Below are 22,569 nucleotides of genomic sequence, written 5' to 3'. Positions count from 1 at the left end.
TTTATTGTCAGTGTTTCTTTGAGTTATTCATTGTTTATTGCCAGTGTTGCACTGAGTTATTCATTGTTTATTGCCAGTGTTGCACTGAGTTATTCATTGTTTATTGCCAGTGTTCACTGAGTTATTCATTGTTTATTGCCAGTGTTTCACTGAGTTAAATCATTGTTTATTGCCAGTGTTCACTGAGTTATTCATTGTTTAGTGCCAGTGTTGCATTGAGTTATTCATTGTTTATTGTCAGTGTTTCTCTGAGTTATTCATTGTTTATTGCCAGTGTTTCACTGAGTTAAATCATTGTTTATTGCCAGTGTTCACTGAATTATTCATTGTTTATTGCCAGTGTTGCACTGAGTTATTCATTGTTTATTGTCTGTGTTTCACAAAGTTAAATCATTGTTTATTGCCAGTGTTCACTGAGTTATTCATTGTTTATTGCCAGTGTTTCACTGAGTTAAATCATTGTTTATTGCTAGTGTTCACTGAGTTATTCATTGTTTATTGCCAGCGTTGCAGTGAGTTATTCATTGTTTATTGTCAGTGTTTCACTGAGTTATTCATTGTTTATTGTCAGTGTTTCACTGAGTTAAATCATTGTTTATTGCCCGTGTTCACTGAGTTAAATCATTGTTTATTGCCAGTGTTCACTGAGTTATTCATTGTTTTTTGTCAGTGTTTCACTGAGTTATTCATTCTTTATTGCCAGTGTTGCACTGAGTTATTCATTGTTTATTGCCAGTGTTCACTGAGTTATTCATTGTTTTTTGTCAGTGTTTCACTGAGTTATTCATTCTTTATTGCCAGTGTTGCACTGAGTTATTCATTGTTTATTGCCAGTGTTTCACTGAGTTAAATCATTGTTTATTGCCAGTGTTCACTGAGTTATTCATTGTTTATTGCCAGCGTTGCAGTGAGTTATTCATTGTTTATTGTCAGTGTTTCACTGAGTTAAATCATTGTTTATTGCCCGTGTTCACTGAGTTAAATCATTGTTTATTGCCAGTGTTCACTGAGTTATTCATTGTTTTTTGTCAGTGTTTCACTGAGTTATTCATTCTTTATTGCCAGTGTTGCACTGAGTTAAATCATTGTTTATTGCCAGTGTTACACTGAGTTATTCATTGTTTATTGTCAGTGTTTCACTGCGTTATTCATTGTTTATTGTCAGTGTTTCACTGAGTTAAATCATTGTTTATTGCCAGTGTTGCACGGAGTTATTCATTGTTTATTGTCAGTGTTTCACTGAGTTAAATCATTGTTTATTGTCAGTGTTTCACTATGTTAAATCATTGTTTATTGTCAGTGTTTCACTGAGTTAAATCATTGTTTATTGTCAGTGTTTCACTGAGTTAAATCATTGTTTATTGTCAGTGTTTCACTGAGTTAAATCATTGTTTATTGTCAGTGTTTCACTATGTTAAATCATTGTTTATTGTCAGTGTTTCACTGAGTTAAATCATTGTTTATTGTCAGTGTTTCACTGAGTTAAATCATTGTTTATTGCCAGTGTTGCACTGAGTTAAATCATTGTTTATTGCCCGTGTTCACTGAGTTAAATCATTGTTTATTGCCAGTGTTCACTGAGTTATTCATTGTTTTTTGTGAGTGTTTCACTGAGTTATTCATTCTTTATTGCCAGTGTTGCACTGAGTTATTCATTGTTTATTGCCAGTGTTCACTGAGTTATTCATTGTTTTTTGTCAGTGTTTCACTGAGTTATTCATTCTTTATTGCCAGTGTTGCACTGAGTTATTCATTGTTTATTGCCAGTGTTTCACTGAGTTAAATCATTGTTTATTGCCAGTGTTCACTGAGTTATTCATTGTTTATTGCCATTGTTGCATTGAGTTATTCATTGTTTATTGCCAGTGTTTCACTGAGTTATTCATTGTTTATTGCCAGTGTTTCACTGAGTTAAATCATTGTTTATTGCCAGTGTTCACTGAGTTATTCATTGTTTATTGCCATTGTTGCATTGAGTTATTCATTGTTTATTGTCAGTGTTTCACTGAGTTATTCATTGTTTATTGCCAGTGTTCACTGAGTTATTCATTGTTTATTGCCAGTGTTCACTGAGTTATTCATTGTTTATTGCCAGTGTTGCACTGAGTTATTCATTGTTTATTGTCAGTGTTTCACTGAGTTATTGATTGTTTATTGCCAGTGTTGCACTGAGTTAAATCATTGTTTATTGCCAGTGTTACACTGAGTTATTCATTGTTTATTGTCAGTGTTTCACTGCGTTATTCATTGTTTATTGTCAGTGTTTCACTGAGTTAAATCATTGTTTATTGCCAGTGTTGCACGGAGTTATTCATTGTTTATTGTCAGTGTTTCACTGAGTTAAATCATTGTTTATTGCCAGTGTTGCACTGAGTTATTCATTGTTTATTGTCAGTGTTTCACTGAGTTAAATCATTGCTTATTGTCAGTGTTTCACTATGTTAAATCATTGTTTATTGTCAGTGTTTCACTGAGTTAAATCATTGTTTATTGTCAGTGTTTCACTGAGTTAAATCATTGTTTATTGTCAGTGTTTCACTGAGTTAAATCATTGTTTATTGTCAGTGTTTCACTATGTTAAATCATTGTTTATTGTCAGTGTTTCACTGAGTTAAATCATTGTTTATTGTCAGTGTTTCACTGAGTTAAATCATTGTTTATTGCCAGTGTTGCACTGAGTTAAATCATTGTTTATTGCCAGTGTTGCACTGAGTTATTCATTGTTTCTTGTCAGTGTTTCACTGAGTTAAATCATTGTTTATTGTCAGTGTTTCACTATGTTAAATCATTGTTTATTGTCAGTCTTTCACTGAGTTAAATCATTGTTTATTGTCAGTGTTTCACTGAGGTAAATCATTGTTTATTGTCAGTGTTTCACTGAGTTAAATCATTGTTTATTGTCAGTGTTTCACTATGTTAAATCATTGTTTATTGTCAGTCTTTCACTGAGTTAAATCATTGTTTATTGTCAGTGTTTCACTATTTTAAATCATTGTTTATTGTCAGTCTTTCACTGAGTTAAATCATTGTTTATTGTCAGTGTTTCACTGAGGTAAATCATTGATTATTGCCAGTGTTGCACTGAGTTATTCATTGTTTATTGTCAGTGTTTCACAAAGTTAAATCATTGTTTATTGCCAGTGTTGCACTGAGTTATTCATTGTTTATTGCCAGTGTTCACTGAGTTATTCATTGTTTATTGTCAGTGTTTCTTTGAGTTATTCATTGTTTATTGCCAGTGTTGCACTGAGTTATTCATTGTTTATTGCCAGTGTTGCACTGAGTTATTCATTGTTTATTGCCAGTGTTCACTGAGTTATTCATTGTTTATTGCCAGTGTTTCACTGAGTTAAATCATTGTTTATTGCCAGTGTTCACTGAGTTATTCATTGTTTAGTGCCAGTGTTGCATTGAGTTATTCATTGTTTATTGTCAGTGTTTCTCTGAGTTATTCATTGTTTATTGCCAGTGTTTCACTGAGTTAAATCATTGTTTATTGCCAGTGTTCACTGAATTATTCATTGTTTATTGCCAGTGTTGCACTGAGTTATTCATTGTTTATTGTCTGTGTTTCACAAAGTTAAATCATTGTTTATTGCCAGTGTTCACTGAGTTATTCATTGTTTATTGCCAGTGTTTCACTGAGTTAAATCATTGTTTATTGCCAGCGTTGCAGTGAGTTATTCATTGTTTATTGTCAGTGTTTCACTGAGTTATTCATTGTTTATTGTCAGTGTTTCACTGAGTTAAATCATTGTTTATTGCCCGTGTTCACTGAGTTAAATCATTGTTTATTGCCAGTGTTCACTGAGTTATTCATTGTTTTTTGTCAGTGTTTCACTGAGTTATTCATTCTTTATTGCCAGTGTTGCACTGAGTTATTCATTGTTTATTGCCAGTGTTCACTGAGTTATTCATTGTTTTTTGTCAGTGTTTCACTGAGTTATTCATTCTTTATTGCCAGTGTTGCACTGAGTTATTCATTGTTTATTGCCAGTGTTTCACTGAGTTAAATCATTGTTTATTGCCAGTGTTCACTGAGTTATTCATTGTTTATTGCCATTGTTGCATTGAGTTATTCATTGTTTATTGTCAGTGTTTCACTGAGTTATTCATTGTTTATTGCCAGTGTTCACTGAGTTATTCATTGTTTATTGCCAGTGTTCACTGAGTTATTCATTGTTTATTGTCAGTGTTTCACTGAGTTATTGATTGTTTATTGCCAGTGTTGCACTGAGTTAAATCATTGTTTATTGCCAGTGTTACACTGAGTTATTCATTGTTTATTGTCAGTGTTTCACTGAGTTAAATCATTGTTTATTGTCAGTGTTTCAATATGTTAAATCATTGTTTATTGTCAGTGTTTCACTGAGTTAAATCATTGTTTATTGTCAGTGTTTCACTGAGTTAAATCATTGTTTATTGTCAGTGTTTCACTGAGTTAAATCATTGTTTATTGTCAGTGTTTCACTATGTTAAATCATTGTTTATTGTCAGTGTTTCACTGAGTTAAATCATTGTTTATTGTCAGTGTTTCACTGAGTTAAATCATTGTTTATTGCCAGTGTTGCACTGAGTTAAATCATTGTTTATTGCCCGTGTTCACTGAGTTAAATCATTGTTTATTGCCAGTGTTCACTGAGTTATTCATTGTTTTTTGTGAGTGTTTCTCTGAGTTATTCATTCTTTATTGCCAGTGTTGCACTGAGTTATTCATTGTTTATTGCCAGTGTTTCACTGAGTTAAATCATTGTTTATTGCCAGTGTTCACTGAGTTATTCATTGTTTATTGCCAGTGTTCACTGAGTTATTCATTGTTTTTTGTCAGTGTTTCACTGAGTTATTCATTCTTTATTGCCAGTGTTGCACTGAGTTATTCATTGTTTATTGCCAGTGTTTCACTGAGTTAAATCATTGTTTATTGCCAGTGTTCACTGAGTTATTCATTGTTTATTGCCAGTGTTTCACTGAGTTAAATCATTGTTTATTGCTAGTGTTCACTGAGTTATTCATTGTTTATTGCCAGCGTTGCAGTGAGTTATTCATTGTTTATTGTCAGTGTTTCACTGAGTTATTCATTGTTTATTGTCAGTGTTTCACTGAGTTAAATCATTGTTTATTGCCCGTGTTCACTGAGTTAAATCATTGTTTATTGCCAGTGTTCACTGAGTTATTCATTGTTTTTTGTCAGTGTTTCACTGAGTTATTCATTCTTTATTGCCAGTGTTGCACTGAGTTATTCATTGTTTATTGCCAGTGTTCACTGAGTTATTCATTGTTTTTTGTCAGTGTTTCACTGAGTTATTCATTCTTTATTGCCAGTGTTGCACTGAGTTATTCATTGTTTATTGCCAGTGTTTCACTGAGTTAAATCATTGTTTATTGCCAGTGTTCACTGAGTTATTCATTGTTTATTGCCATTGTTGCATTGAGTTATTCATTGTTTATTGTCAGTGTTTCACTGAGTTATTCATTGTTTATTGCCAGTGTTCACTGAGTTATTCATTGTTTATTGCCAGTGTTCACTGAGTTATTCATTGTTTATTGTCAGTGTTTCACTGAGTTATTGATTGTTTATTGCCAGTGTTGCACTGAGTTAAATCATTGTTTATTGCCAGTGTTACACTGAGTTATTCATTGTTTATTGTCAGTGTTTCACTGAGTTAAATCATTGTTTATTGTCAGTGTTTCACTATGTTAAATCATTGTTTATTGTCAGTGTTTCACTGAGTTAAATCATTGTTTATTGTCAGTGTTTCACTGAGTTAAATCATTGTTTATTGTCAGTGTTTCACTGAGTTAAATCATTGTTTATTGTCAGTGTTTCACTATGTTAAATCATTGTTTATTGTCAGTGTTTCACTGAGTTAAATCATTGTTTATTGTCAGTGTTTCACTGAGTTAAATCATTGTTTATTGCCAGTGTTGCACTGAGTTAAATCATTGTTTATTGCCCGTGTTCACTGAGTTAAATCATTGTTTATTGCCAGTGTTCACTGAGTTATTCATTGTTTTTTGTGAGTGTTTCACTGAGTTATTCATTCTTTATTGCCAGTGTTGCACTGAGTTATTCATTGTTTATTGCCAGTGTTTCACTGAGTTAAATCATTGTTTATTGCCAGTGTTCACTGAGTTATTCATTGTTTATTGCCAGTGTTCACTGAGTTATTCATTGTTTTTTGTCAGTGTTTCACTGAGTTATTCATTCTTTATTGCCAGTGTTGCACTGAGTTATTCATTGTTTATTGCCAGTGTTTCACTGAGTTAAATCATTGTTTATTGCCAGTGTTCACTGAGTTATTCATTGTTTATTGCCATTGTTGCATTGAGTTATTCATTGTTTATTGTCAGTGTTTCACTGAGTTATTCATTGTTTATTGCCAGTGTTTCACTGAGTTAAATCATTGTTTATTGCCAGTGTTCACTGAGTTATTCATTGTTTATTGCCATTGTTGCATTGAGTTATTCATTGTTTATTGTCAGTGTTTCACTGAGTTATTCATTGTTTATTGCCAGTGTTCACTGAGTTATTCATTGTTTATTGCCAGTGTTCACTGAGTTATTCATTGTTTATTGCCCGTGTTCACTGAGTTATTCATTGTTTATTGTCAGTGTTTCACTGAGTTATTGATTGTTTATTGCCAGTGTTGCACTGAGTTAAATCATTGTTTATTGCCAGTGTTACACTGAGTTATTCATTGTTTATTGTCAGTGTTTCACTGCGTTATTCATTGTTTATTGTCAGTGTTTCACTGAGTTAAATCATTGTTTATTGCCAGTGTTGCACGGAGTTATTCATTGTTTATTGTCAGTGTTTCACTGAGTTAAATCATTGTTTATTGCCAGTGTTGCACTGAGTTATTCATTGTTTATTGTCAGTGTTTCACTGAGTTAAATCATTGTTTATTGTCAGTGTTTCACTATGTTAAATCATTGTTTATTGTCAGTGTTTCACTGAGTTAAATCATTGTTTATTGTCAGTGTTTCACTGAGTTAAATCATTGTTTATTGTCAGTGTTTCACTGAGTTAAATCATTGTTTATTGTCAGTGTTTCACTATGTTAAATCATTGTTTATTGTCAGTGTTTCACTGAGTTAAATCATTGTTTATTGTCAGTGTTTCACTGAGTTAAATCATTGTTTATTGCCAGTGTTGCACTGAGTTATTCATTGTTTCTTGTCAGTGTTTCACTGAGTTAAATCATTGTTTATTGTCAGTGTTTCACTATGTTAAATCATTGTTTATTGTCAGTCTTTCACTGAGTTAAATCATTGTTTATTGTCAGTGTTTCACTGAGGTAAATCATTGTTTATTGTCAGTGTTTCACTGAGTTAAATCATTGTTTATTGTCAGTGTTTCACTATGTTAAATCATTGTTTATTGTCAGTCTTTCACTGAGTTAAATCATTGTTTATTGTCAGTGTTTCACTATGTTAAATCATTGTTTATTGTCAGTCTTTCACTGAGTTAAATCATTGTTTATTGTCAGTGTTTCACTGAGGTAAATCATTGATTATTGCCAGTGTTGCACTGAGTTATTCATTGTTTATTGTCAGTGTTTCACAAAGTTAAATCATTGTTTATTGCCAGTGTTGCACTGAGTTATTCATTGTTTATTGCCAGTGTTCACTGAGTTATTCATTGTTTATTGTCAGTGTTTCTTTGAGTTATTCATTGTTTATTGCCAGTGTTGCACTGAGTTATTCATTGTTTATTGCCAGTGTTGCACTGAGTTATTCATTGTTTATTGCCAGTGTTCACTGAGTTATTCATTGTTTATTGCCAGTGTTTCACTGAGTTAAATCAATGTTTATTGCCAGTGTTCACTGAGTTATTCATTGTTTATTGCCAGTGTTGCATTGAGTTATTCATTGTTTATTGTCAGTGTTTCTCTGAGTTATTCATTGTTTATTGCCAGTGTTTCACTGAGTTAAATCATTGTTTATTGCCAGTGTTCACTGAGTTATTCATTGTTTATTGCCAGTGTTGCACTGAGTTATTCATTGTTTATTGTCTGTGTTTCACAAAGTTAAATCATTGTTTATTGCCAGTGTTCACTGAGTTATTCATTGTTTATTGCCAGTGTTTCACTGAGTTAAATCATTGTTTATTGCTAGTGTTCACTGAGTTATTCATTGTTTATTGCCAGCGTTGCAGTGAGTTATTCATTGTTTATTGTCAGTGTTTCACTGAGTTATTCATTGTTTATTGTCAGTGTTTCACTGAGTTAAATCATTGTTTATTGCCCGTGTTCACTGAGTTAAATCATTGTTTATTGCCAGTGTTCACTGAGTTATTCATTGTTTTTTGTCAGTGTTTCACTGAGTTATTCATTCTTTATTGCCAGTGTTGCACTGAGTTATTCATTGTTTATTGCCAGTGTTCACTGAGTTATTCATTGTTTTTTGTCAGTGTTTCACTGAGTTATTCATTCTTTATTGCCAGTGTTGCACTGAGTTATTCATTGTTTATTGCCAGTGTTTCACTGAGTTAAATCATTGTTTATTGCCAGTGTTCACTGAGTTATTCATTGTTTATTGCCATTGTTGCATTGAGTTATTCATTGTTTATTGTCAGTGTTTCACTGAGTTATTCATTGTTTATTGCCAGTGTTCACTGAGTTATTCATTGTTTATTGCCAGTGTTCACTGAGTTATTCATTGTCTATTGTCAGTGTTTCACTGAGTTATTGATTGTTTATTGCCAGTGTTGCACTGAGTTAAATCATTGTTTATTGCCAGTGTTACACTGAGTTATTCATTGTTTATTGTCAGTGTTTCACTGCGTTATTCATTGTTTATTGTCAGTGTTTCACTGAGTTAAATCATTGTTTATTGCCAGTGTTGCACGCAGTTATTCATTGTTTATTGTCAGTGTTTCACTGAGTTAAATCATTGTTTATTGCCAGTGTTGCACTGAGTTATTCATTGTTTATTGTCAGTGTTTCACTGAGTTAAATCATTGTTTATTGTCAGTGTTTCACTATGTTAAATCATTGTTTATTGTCAGTGTTTCACTGAGTTAAATCATTGTTTATTGTCAGTGTTTCACTGAGTTAAATCATTGTTTATTGTCAGTGTTTCACTATCTTAAATCATTGTTTATTGTCAGTGTTTCACTGAGTTAAATCATTGTTTATTGTCAGTGTTTCACTGAGTTAAATCATTGTTTATTGCCAGTGTTGCACTGAGTTAAATCATTGTTTATTGCCAGTGTTGCACTGAGTTATTCATTGTTTCTTGTCAGTGTTTCACTGAGTTAAATCATTGTTTATTGTCAGTGTTTCACTATGTTAAATCATTGTTTATTGTCAGTCTTTCACTGAGTTAAATCATTGTTTATTGTCAGTGTTTCACTGAGGTAAATCATTGTTTATTGTCAGTGTTTCACTGAGTTAAATCATTGTTTATTGTCAGTGTTTCACTATGTTAAATCATTGTTTATTGTCAGTCTTTCACTGAGTTAAATCATTGTTTATTGTCAGTGTTTCACTATGTTAAATCATTGTTTATTGTCAGTCTTTCACTGAGTTAAATCATTGTTTATTGTCAGTGTTTCACTGAGGTAAATCATTGATTATTGCCAGTGTTGCACTGAGTTATTCATTGTTTATTGTCAGTGTTTCACAAAGTTAAATCATTGTTTATTGCCAGTGTTGCACTGAGTTATTCATTGTTTATTGCCAGTGTTCACTGAGTTATTCATTGTTTATTGCCAGTGTTTCACTGAGTTAAATCATTGTTTATTGCCAGTGTTCACTGAGTTATTCATTGTTTATTGCCAGTGTTGCAGTGAGTTATTCATTGTTTATTCTCAGTGTTTCACTGAGTTATTCATTGTTTATTGTCAGTGTTTCACTGAATTATATCATTGTTTATTGCCAGTGTTCACTGAATTATTCATGGTTTATTGCCAGTGTTGCACTGAGTTATTCATTGTTTATTGTCAGTGTTTCTTTGAGTTATTCATTGTTTATTGCCAGTGTTGCACTCAGTTATTCATTGTTTATTGCCAGTGTTCACTGAGTTATTCATTGTTTATTGCCAGTGTTTCACTGAGTTAAATCATTGTTTATTGCCAGTGTTCACTGAGTTATTCATTGTTTATTGCCAGTGTTGCATTGAGTTATTCATTGTTTATTGTCATTGTTTCTCTGAGTTATTCATTGTTTATTGCCAGTGTTTCACTGAGTTAAATCATTGTTTATTGCCAGTGTTCACTGAATTATTCATTGTTTATTGCCAGTGTTGCACTGAGTTATTCATTGTTTATTGTCTGTGTTTCACAAAGTTAAATCATTGTTTATTGCCAGTGTTCACTGAGTTATTCATTGTTTATTGCCAGTGTTTCACTGAGTTAAATCATTGTTTATTGCTAGTGTTCACTGAGTTATTCATTGTTTATTGCCAGCGTTGCAGTGAGTTATTCATTGTTTATTGTCAGTGTTTCACTGAGTTATTCATTGTTTATTGTCAGTGTTTCACTGAGTTAAATCATTGTTTATTGCCCGTGTTCACTGAGTTAAATCATTGTTTATTGCCAGTGTTCACTGAGTTATTCATTGTTTTTTGTCAGTGTTTCACTGAGTTATTCATTCTTTATTGCCAGTGTTGCACTGAGTTATTCATTGTTTATTGCCAGTGTTCACTGTGTTATTCATTGTTTTTTGTCAGTGTTTCACTGAGTTATTCATTCCTTATTGCCAGTGTTGCACTGAGTTATTCATTGTTTATTGCCAGTGTTTCACTGAGTTAAATCATTGTTTATTGCCAGTGTTCACTGAGTTATTCATTGTTTATTGCCATTGTTGCATTGAGTTATTCATTGTTTATTGTCAGTGTTTCACTGAGTTATTCATTGTTTATTGCCAGTGTTCACTGAGTTATTCATTGTTTATTGCCAGTGTTCACTGAGTTATTCATTGTTTATTGCCAGTGTTGCACTGAGTTATTCATTGTTTATTGTCAGTGTTTCACTGAGTTATTGATTGTTTATTGCCAGTGTTGCACTGAGTTAAATCATTGTTTATTGCCAGTGTTGCACTGAGTTATTCATTGTTTATTGTCAGTGTTTCACTGAGTTAAATCATTGTTTATTGTCAGTGTTTCACTATGTTAAATCATTGTTTATTGTCAGTGTTTCACTGAGTTAAATCATTGTTTATTGTCAGTGTTTCACTGAGTTAAATCATTGTTTATTGCCAGTGTTGCACTGAGTTAAATCATTGTTTATTGCCAGTGTTGCACTGAGTTATTCATTGTTTCTTGTCAGTGTTTCACTGAGTTAAATCATTGTTTATTGTCAGTGTTTCACTATGTTAAATCATTGTTTATTGTCAGTCTTTCACTGAGTTAAATCATTGTTTATTGTCAGTGTTTCACTGAGGTAAATCATTGTTTATTGTCAGTGATTCACTGAGTTAAATCATTGTTTATTGTCAGTGTTTCACTATGTTAAATCATTGTTTATTGTCAGTCTTTCACTGAGTTAAATCATTGTTTATTGTCAGTGTTTCACTATGTTAAATCATTGTTTATTGTCAGTCTTTCACTGAGTTAAATCATTGTTTATTGTCAGTGTTTCACTGAGGTAAATCATTGATTATTGCCAGTGTTGCACTGAGTTATTCATTGTTTATTGTCAGTGTTTCACAAAGTTAAATCATTGTTTATTGCCAGTGTTGCACTGAGTTATTCATTGTTTATTGCCAGTGTTCACTGAGTTATTCATTGTTTATTGCCAGTGTTCACTGAGTTATTCATTGTTTATTGCTAGTGTTGCAGTGAGTTATTCATTGTTTATTCTCAGTGTTTCACTGAGTTATTCATTGTTTATTGTCAGTGTTTCACTGAATTATATCATTGTTTATTGCCAGTGTTCACTGAGTTATTCATGGTTTATTGCCAGTGTTGCACTGAGTTATTCATTGTTTATTGTCAGTGTTTCTTTGAGTTATTCATTGTTTATTGCCAGTGTTGCACTCAGTTATTCATTGTTTATTGCCAGTGTTCACTGAGTTATTCATTGTTTATTGCCAGTGTTTCACTGAGTTAAATCATTGTTTATTGCCAGTGTTCACTGAGTTATTCATTGTTTATTGCCAGTGTTGCATTGAGTTATTCATTGTTTATTGTCAGTGTTTCTCTGAGTTATTCATTGTTTATTGCCAGTGTTTCACTATGTTAAATCATTGTTTATTGTCAGTCTTTCACTGAGTTAAATCATTGTTTATTGTCAGTGTTTCACTGAGGTAAATCATTGTTTATTGTCAGTGATTCACTGAGTTAAATCATTGTTTATTGTCAGTGTTTCACTATGTTAAATCATTGTTTATTGTCAGTCTTTCACTGAGTTAAATCATTGTTTATTGTCAGTGTTTCACTATGTTAAATCATTGTTTATTGTCAGTCTTTCACTGAGTTAAATCATTGTTTATTGTCAGTGTTTCACTGAGGTAAATCATTGATTATTGCCAGTGTTGCACTGAGTTATTCATTGTTTATTGTCAGTGTTTCACAAAGTTAAATCATTGTTTATTGCCAGTGTTGCACTGAGTTATTCATTGTTTATTGCCAGTGTTCACTGAGTTATTCATTGTTTATTGCCAGTGTTCACTGAGTTATTCATTGTTTATTGCCAGTGTTGCAGTGAGTTATTCATTGTTTATTCTCAGTGTTTCACTGAGTTATTCATTGTTTATTGTCAGTGTTTCACTGAATTATATCATTGTTTATTGCCAGTGTTCACTGAGTTATTCATGGTTTATTGCCAGTGTTGCACTGAGTTATTCATTGTTTATTGTCAGTGTTTCTTTGAGTTATTCATTGTTTATTGCCAGTGTTGCACTCAGTTATTCATTGTTTATTGCCAGTGTTCACTGAGTTATTCATTGTTTATTGCCAGTGTTTCACTGAGTTAAATCATTGTTTATTGCCAGTGTTCACTGAGTTATTCATTGTTTATTGCCAGTGTTGCATTGAGTTATTCATTGTTTATTGTCAGTGTTTCTCTGAGTTATTCATTGTTTATTGCCAGTGTTTCACTGAGTTAAATCATTGTTTATTGCCAGTGTTCACTGAATTATTCATTGTTTATTGCCAGTGTTGCACTGAGTTATTCATTGTTTATTGTCTGTGTTTCACAAAGTTAAATCATTGTTTATTGCCAGTGTTCACTGAGTTATTCATTGTTTATTGCCAGTGTTTCACTGAGTTAAATCATTGTTTATTGCTAGTGTTCACTGAGTTATTCATTGTTTATTGCCAGCGTTGCAGTGAGTTATTCATTGTTTATTGTCAGTGTTTCACTGAGTTATTCATTGTTTATTGTCAGTGTTTCACTGAGTTAAATCATTGTTTATTGCCCGTGTTCACTGAGTTAAATCATTGTTTATTGCCAGTGTTCACTGAGTTATTCATTGTTTTTTGTCAGTGTTTCACTGAGTTATTCATTCTTTATTGCCAGTGTTGCACTGAGTTATTCATTGTTTATTGCCAGTGTTCACTGTGTTATTCATTGTTTTTTGTCAGTGTTTCACTGAGTTATTCATTCTTTATTGCCAGTGTTGCACTGAGTTATTCATTGTTTATTGCCAGTGTTTCACTGAGTTAAATCATTGTTTATTGCCAGTGTTCACTGAGTTATTCATTGTTTATTGCCATTGTTGCATTGAGTTATTCATTGTTTATTGTCAGTGTTTCACTGAGTTATTCATTGTTTATTGCCAGTGTTCACTGAGTTATTCATTGTTTATTGCCAGTGTTCACTGAGTTATTCATTGTTTATTGCCAGTGTTGCACTGAGTTATTCATTGTTTATTGTCAGTGTTTCACTGAGTTATTGATTGTTTATTGCCAGTGTTGCACTGAGTTAAATCATTGTTTATTGCCAGTGTTGCACTGAGTTATTCATTGTTTATTGTCAGTGTTTCACTGAGTTAAATCATTGTTTATTGTCAGTGTTTCACTATGTTAAATCATTGTTTATTGTCAGTGTTTCACTGAGTTAAATCATTGTTTATTGTCAGTGTTTCACTGAGTTAAATCATTGTTTATTGCCAGTGTTGCACTGAGTTAAATCATTGTTTATTGCCAGTGTTGCACTGAGTTATTCATTGTTTCTTGTCAGTCTTTCACTGAGTTAAATCATTGTTTATTGTCAGTGTTTCACTATGTTAAATCATTGTTTATTGTCAGTCTTTCACTGAGTTAAATCATTGTTTATTGTCAGTGTTTCACTGAGGTAAATCATTGATTATTGCCAGTGTTGCACTGAGTTATTCATTGTTTATTGTCAGTGTTTCACAAAGTTAAATCATTGTTTATTGTCAGTGTTTCACTGAGTTAAATCATTGTTTATTGCCCGTGTTCACTGAGTTAAATCATTGTTTATTGCCAGTGTTCACTGAGTTATTCATTGTTTTTTGTCAGTGTTTCACTGAGTTATTCATTCTTTATTGCCAGTGTTGCACTGAGTTATTCATTGTTTATTGCCAGTGTTCACTGAGTTATTCATTGTTTTTTGTCAGTGTTTCACTGAGTTATTCATTCTTTATTGCCAGTGTTGCACTGAGTTATTCATTGTTTATTGCCAGTGTTTCACTGAGTTAAATCATTGTTTATTGCCAGTGTTCACTGAGTTATTCATTGTTTATTGCCATTGTTGCATTGAGTTATTCATTGTTTATTGTCAGTGTTTCACTGAGTTATTCATTGTTTATTGCCAGTGTTCACTGAGTTATTCATTGTTTATTGCCAGTGTTCACTGAGTTATTCATTGTCTATTGTCAGTGTTTCACTGAGTTATTGATTGTTTATTGCCAGTGTTGCACTGAGTTAAATCATTGTTTATTGCCAGTGTTACACTGAGTTATTCATTGTTTATTGTCAGTGTTTCACTGCGTTATTCATTGTTTATTGTCAGTGTTTCACTGAGTTAAATCATTGTTTATTGCCAGTGTTGCACGCAGTTATTCATTGTTTATTGTCAGTGTTTCACTGAGTTAAATCATTGTTTATTGCCAGTGTTGCACTGAGTTATTCATTGTTTATTGTCAGTGTTTCACTGAGTTAAATCATTGTTTATTGTCAGTGTTTCACTATGTTAAATCATTGTTTATTGTCAGTGTTTCACTGAGTTAAATCATTGTTTATTGTCAGTGTTTCACTGAGTTAAATCATTGTTTATTGTCAGTGTTTCACTATCTTAAATCATTGTTTATTGTCAGTGTTTCACTGAGTTAAATCATTGTTTATTGTCAGTGTTTCACTGAGTTAAATCATTGTTTATTGCCAGTGTTGCACTGAGTTAAATCATTGTTTATTGCCAGTGTTGCACTGAGTTATTCATTGTTTCTTGTCAGTGTTTCACTGAGTTAAATCATTGTTTATTGTCAGTGTTTCACTATGTTAAATCATTGTTTATTGTCAGTCTTTCACTGAGTTAAATCATTGTTTATTGTCAGTGTTTCACTGAGGTAAATCATTGTTTATTGTCAGTGTTTCACTGAGTTAAATCATTGTTTATTGTCAGTGTTTCACTATGTTAAATCATTGTTTATTGTCAGTCTTTCACTGAGTTAAATCATTGTTTATTGTCAGTGTTTCACTATGTTAAATCATTGTTTATTGTCAGTCTTTCACTGAGTTAAATCATTGTTTATTGTCAGTGTTTCACTGAGGTAAATCATTGATTATTGCCAGTGTTGCACTGAGTTATTCATTGTTTATTGTCAGTGTTTCACAAAGTTAAATCATTGTTTATTGCCAGTGTTGCACTGAGTTATTCATTGTTTATTGCCAGTGTTCACTGAGTTATTCATTGTTTATTGCCAGTGTTTCACTGAGTTAAATCATTGTTTATTGCCAGTGTTCACTGAGTTATTCATTGTTTATTGCCAGTGTTGCAGTGAGTTATTCATTGTTTATTCTCAGTGTTTCACTGAGTTATTCATTGTTTATTGTCAGTGTTTCACTGAATTATATCATTGTTTATTGCCAGTGTTCACTGAATTATTCATGGTTTATTGCCAGTGTTGCACTGAGTTATTCATTGTTTATTGTCAGTGTTTCTTTGAGTTATTCATTGTTTATTGCCAGTGTTGCACTCAGTTATTCATTGTTTATTGCCAGTGTTCACTGAGTTATTCATTGTTTATTGCCAGTGTTTCACTGAGTTAAATCATTGTTTATTGCCAGTGTTCACTGAGTTATTCATTGTTTATTGCCAGTGTTGCATTGAGTTATTCATTGTTTATTGTCATTGTTTCTCTGAGTTATTCATTGTTTATTGCCAGTGTTTCACTGAGTTAAATCATTGTTTATTGCCAGTGTTCACTGAATTATTCATTGTTTATTGCCAGTGTTGCACTGAGTTATTCATTGTTTATTGTCTGTGTTTCACAAAGTTAAATCATTGTTTATTGCCAGTGTTCACTGAGTTATTCATTGTTTATTGCCAGTGTTTCACTGAGTTAAATCATTGTTTATTGCTAGTGTTCACTGAGTTATTCATTGTTTATTGCCAGCGTTGCAGTGAGTTATTCATTGTTTATTGTCAGTGTTTCACTGAGTTATTCATTGTTTATTGTCAGTGTTTCACTGAGTTAAATCATTGTTTATTGCCCGTGTTCACTGAGTTAAATCATTGTTTATTGCCAGTGTTCACTGAGTTATTCATTGTTTTTTGTCAGTGTTTCACTGAGTTATTCATTCTTTATTGCCAGTGTTGCACTGAGTTATTCATTGTTTATTGCCAGTGTTCACTGTGTTATTCATTGTTTTTGTCAGTGTTTCACTGAGTTATTCATTCCTTATTGCCAGTGTTGCACTGAGTTATTCATTGTTTATTGCCAGTGTTTCACTGAGTTAAATCATTGTTTATTGCCAGTGTTCACTGAGTTATTCATTGTTTATTGCCATTGTTGCATTGAGTTATTCATTGTTTATTGTCAGTGTTTCACTGAGTTATTCATTGTTTATTGCCAGTGTTCACTGAGTTATTCATTGTTTATTGCCAGTGTTCACTGAGTTATTCATTGTTTATTGCCAGTGTTGCACTGAGTTATTCATTGTTTATTGTCAGTGTTTCACTGAGTTATTGATTGTTTATTGCCAGTGTTGCACTGAGTTAAATCATTGTTTATTGCCAGTGTTGCACTGAGTTATTCATTGTTTATTGTCAGTGTTTCACTGAGTTAAATCATTGTTTATTGTCAGTGTTTCACTATGTTAAATCATTGTTTATTGTCAGTGTTTCACTGAGTTAAATCATTGTTTATTGTCAGTGTTTCACTGAGTTAAATCATTGTTTATTGCCAGTGTTGCACTGAGTTAAATCATTGTTTATTGCCAGTGTTGCACTGAGTTATTCATTGTTTCTTGTCAGTGTTTCACTGAGTTAAATCATTGTTTATTGTCAGTGTTTCACTATGTTAAATCATTGTTTATTGTCAGTCTTTCACTGAGTTAAATCATTGTTTATTGTCAGTGTTTCACTGAGGTAAATCATTGTTTATTGTCAGTGATTCACTGAGTTAAATCATTGTTTATTGTCAGTGTTTCACTATGTTAAATCATTGTTTATTGTCAGTCTTTCACTGAGTTAAATCATTGTTTATTGTCAGTGTTTCACTATGTTAAATCATTGTTTATTGTCAGTCTTTCACTGAGTTAAATCATTGTTTATTGTCAGTGTTTCACTGAGGTAAATCATTGATTATTGCCAGTGTTGCACTGAGTTATTCATTGTTTATTGTCAGTGTTTCACAAAGTTAAATCATTGTTTATTGCCAGTGTTGCACTGAGTTATTCATTGTTTATTGCCAGTGTTCACTGAGTTATTCATTGTTTATTGCCAGTGTTCACTGAGTTATTCATTGTTTATTGCCAGTGTTGCAGTGAGTTATTCATTGTTTATTCTCAGTGTTTCACTGAGTTATTCATTGTTTATTGTCAGTGTTTCACTGAATTATATCATTGTTTATTGCCAGTGTTCACTGAGTTATTCATGGTTTATTGCCAGTGTTGCACTGAGTTATTCATTGTTTATTGTCAGTGTTTCTTTGAGTTATTCATTGTTTATTGCCAGTGTTGCACTGAGTTATTCATTGTTTATTGCCAGTGTTGCACTCAGTTATTCATTGTTTATTGCCAGTGTTCACTGAGTTATTCATTGTTTATTGCCAGTGTTTCACTGAGTTAAATCATTGTTTATTGCCAGTGTTCACTGAGTTATTCATTGTTTATTGCCAGTGTTGCATTGAGTTATTCATTGTTTATTGTCAGTGTTTCTCTGAGTTATTCATTGTTTATTGCCAGTGTTTCACTGAGTTAAATCATTGTTTATTGCCAGTGTTCACTGAATTATTCATTGTTTATTGCCAGTGTTGCACTGAGTTATTCATTGTTTATTGTCTGTGTTTCACAAAGTTAAATCATTGTTTATTGCCAGTGTTCACTGAGTTATTCATTGTTTATTGCCAGTGTTTCACTGAGTTAAATCATTGTTTATTGCTAGTGTTCACTGAGTTATTCATTGTTTATTGCCAGCGTTGCAGTGAGTTATTCATTGTTTATTGTCAGTGTTTCACTGAGTTATTCATTGTTTATTGTCAGTGTTTCACTGAGTTAAATCATTGTTTATTGCCCGTGTTCACTGAGTTAAATCATTGTTTATTGCCAGTGTTCACTGAGTTATTCATTGTTTTTTGTCAGTGTTTCACTGAGTTATTCATTCTTTATTGCCAGTGTTGCACTGAGTTATTCATTGTTTATTGCCAGTGTTCACTGTGTTATTCATTGTTTTTTGTCAGTGTTTCACTGAGTTATTCATTCTTTATTGCCAGTGTTGCACTGAGTTATTCATTGTTTATTGCCAGTGTTTCACTGAGTTAAATCATTGTTTATTGCCAGTGTTCACTGAGTTATTCATTGTTTATTGCCATTGTTGCATTGAGTTATTCATTGTTTATTGTCAGTGTTTCACTGAGTTATTCATTGTTTATTGCCAGTGTTCACTGAGTTATTCATTGTTTATTGCCAGTGTTCACTGAGTTATTCATTGTTTATTGCCAGTGTTGCACTGAGTTATTCATTGTTTATTGTCAGTGTTTCACTGAGTTATTGATTGTTTATTGCCAGTGTTGCACTGAGTTAAATCATTGTTTATTGCCAGTGTTGCACTGAGTTATTCATTGTTTATTGTCAGTGTTTCACTGAGTTAAATCATTGTTTATTGTCAGTGTTTCACTATGTTAAATCATTGTTTATTGTCAGTGTTTCACTGAGTTAAATCATTGTTTATTGTCAGTGTTTCACTGAGTTAAATCATTGTTTATTGCCAGTGTTGCACTGAGCTAAATCATTGTTTATTGCCAGTGTTGCACCGAGTTATTCATTGTTTCTTGTCAGTCTTTCACTGAGTTAAATCATTGTTTATTGTCAGTGTTTCACTATGTTAAATCATTGTTTATTGTCAGTCTTTCACTGAGTTAAATCATTGTTTATTGTCAGTGTTTCACTGAGGTAAATCATTGTTTATTGTCAGTGTTTCACTGAGTTAAATCATTGTTTATTGTCACTGTTTCACTATGTTAAATCATTGTTTATTGTCAGTCTTTCACTGAGTTAAATCATTGTTTATTGTCAGTGTTTCACTATGTTAAATCATTGTTTATTGTCAGTCTTTCACTGAGTTAAATCATTGTTTATTGTCAGTGTTTCACTGAGGTAAATCATTGATTATTGCCAGTGTTGCACTGAGTTATTCATTGTTTATTGTCAGTGTTTCACAAAGTTAAATCATTGTTTATTGCCAGTGTTCACTGAGTTATTCATTGTTTTTTGTCAGTGTTTCACTGAGTTATTCATTCTTTATTGCCAGTGTTGCACTGAGTTATTCATTGTTTATTGCCAGTGTTCACTGAGTTATTCATTGTTTATTGCCAGTGTTTCACTGAGTTAAATCATTGTTTATTGCCAGTGTTCACTGAGTTATTCATTGTTTATTGCCAGTGTTGCAGTGAGTTATTCATTGTTTATTCTCAGTGTTTCACTGAGTTATTCATTGTTTATTGTCAGTGTTTCACTGAATTATATCATTGTTTATTGCCAGTGTTCACTGAGTTATTCATGGTTTATTGCCAGTGTTGCTCTGAGTTATTCATTGTTTATTGTCAGTGTTTCTTTGAGTTATTCATTGTTTATTGCCAGTCTTGCACTGAGTTATTCATTGTTTATTGCCAGTGTTGCACTCAGTTATTCATTGTTTATTGCCAGTGTTCACTGAGTTATTCATTGTTTATTGCCAGTGTTTCACTGAGTTAAATCATTGTTTATTGCCAGTGTTCACTGAGTTATTCATTGTTTATTGCCAGTGTTGCATTGAGTTATTCATTGTTTATTGTCAGTGTTTCTCTGAGTTATTCATTGTTTATTGCCAGTGTTTCACTGAGTTAAATCATTGTTTATTGCCAGTGTTCACTGAATTATTCATTGTTTATTGCCAGTGTTGCACTGAGTTATTCATTGTTTATTGTCTGTGTTTCACAAAGTTAAATCATTGTTTATTGCCAGTGTTCACTGAGTTATTCATTGTTTATTGCCAGTGTTTCACTGAGTTAAATCATTGTTTATTGCTAGTGTTCACTGAGTTATTCATTGTTTATTGCCAGCGTTGCAGTGAGTTATTCATTGTTTATTGTCAGTGTTTCACTGAGTTATTCATTGTTTATTGTCAGTGTTTCACTGAGTTAAATCATTGTTTATTGCCCGTGTTCACTGAGTTAAATCATTGTTTATTGCCAGTGTTCACTGAGTTATTCATTGTTTTTTGTCAGTGTTTCACTGAGTTATTCATTCTTTATTGCCAGTGTTCACTGTGTTATTCATTGTTTTTTGTCAGTGTTTCACTGAGTTATTCATTCTTTATTGCCAGTGTTGCACTGAGTTATTCATTGTTTATTGCCAGTGTTTCACTGAGTTAAATCATTGTTTATTGCCAGTGTTCACTGAGTTATTCATTGTTTATTGCCATTGTTGCATTGAGTTATTCATTGTTTATTGTCAGTGTTTCACTGAGTTATTCATTGTTTATTGCCAGTGTTCACTGAGTTATTCATTGTTTATTCCCAGTGTTCACTGAGTTATTCATTGTTTATTGCCAGTGTTGCACTGAGTTATTCATTGTTTATTGTCAGTGTTTCACTGAGTTATTGATTGTTTATTGCCAGTGTTGCACTGAGTTAAATCATTGTTTATTGCCAGTGTTGCACTGAGTTATTCATTGTTTATTGTCAGTGTTTCACTGAGTTAAATCATTGTTTATTGTCAGTGTTTCACTATGTTAAATCATTGTTTATTGTCAGTGTTTCACTGAGTTAAATCATTGTTTATTGTCAGTGTTTCACTGAGTTAAATCATTGTTTAATGTCAGTGTTGCACTGAGTTAAATCATTGTTTATTGCCAGTGTTGCACTGAGTTATTCATTGTTTCTTGTCAGTGTTTCACTGAGTTAAATCATTGTTTATTGTCAGTTTTTCACTATGTTAAATCATTGTTTATTGTCAGTCTTTCACTGAGTTAAATCATTGTTTATTGTCAGTGTTTCACTGAGGTAAATCATTGTTTATTGTCAGTGTTTCACTGAGTTAAATCATTGTTTATTGTCAGTGTTTCACTATGTTAAATCATTGTTTATTGTCAGTCTTTCACTGAGTTAAATCATTGTTTATTGTCAGTGTTTCACTATGTTAAATCATTGTTTATTGTCAGTCTTTCACTGAGTTAATTCATTGTTTATTGTCAGTGTTTCACAAAGTTAAATCATTGTTTATTGCCAGTGTTGCACTGAGTTATTCATTGTTTATTGCCAGTGTTCACTGAGTTATTCATTGTTTATTGCCAGTGTTTCACTGAGTTAAATCATTGTTTATTGCCAGTGTTCACTGAGTTATTCATTGTTTATTGCCAGTGTTGCAGTGAGTTATTCATTGTTTATTCTCAGTGTTTCACTGAGTTATTCATTGTTTATTGTCAGTGTTTCACTGACTTATATCATTGTTTATTGCCAGTGTTCACTGAGTTATTCATGGTTTATTGCCAGTGTTGCACTGAGTTATTCATTGTTTATTGTCAGTGTTTCTTTGAGTTATTCATTGTTTATTGCCAGTGTTGCACTGAGTTATTCATTGTTTATTGCCAGTGTTGCACTGAGTTATTCATTGTTTATTGCCAGTGTTCACTGAGTTATTCATTGTTTATTGCCAGTGTTTCACTGAGTTAAATCATTGTTTATTGCCAGTGTTCACTGAGTTATTCATTGTTTATTGCCAGTGTTGCATTGAGTTATTCATTGTTTATTGTCAGTGTTTCTCTGAGTTATTCATTGTTTATTGCCAGTGTTTCACTGAGTTAAATCATTGTTTATTGCCAGTGTTCACTGAATTATTCATTGTTTATTGCCAGTGTTGCACTGAGTTATTCATTGTTTATTGTCTGTGTTTCACAAAGTTAAATCATTGTTTATTGCCAGTGTTCACTGAGTTATTCATTGTTTATTGCCAGTGTTT

This window comes from Heterodontus francisci, chromosome 3, assembly GCF_036365525.1.
Source record: "Heterodontus francisci isolate sHetFra1 chromosome 3, sHetFra1.hap1, whole genome shotgun sequence".
Taxonomy (NCBI): domain Eukaryota; kingdom Metazoa; phylum Chordata; class Chondrichthyes; order Heterodontiformes; family Heterodontidae; genus Heterodontus; species Heterodontus francisci.
The sequence above is the reverse complement of the archived record's forward strand: the minus strand, read 5'-3'. Positions refer to the sequence as shown.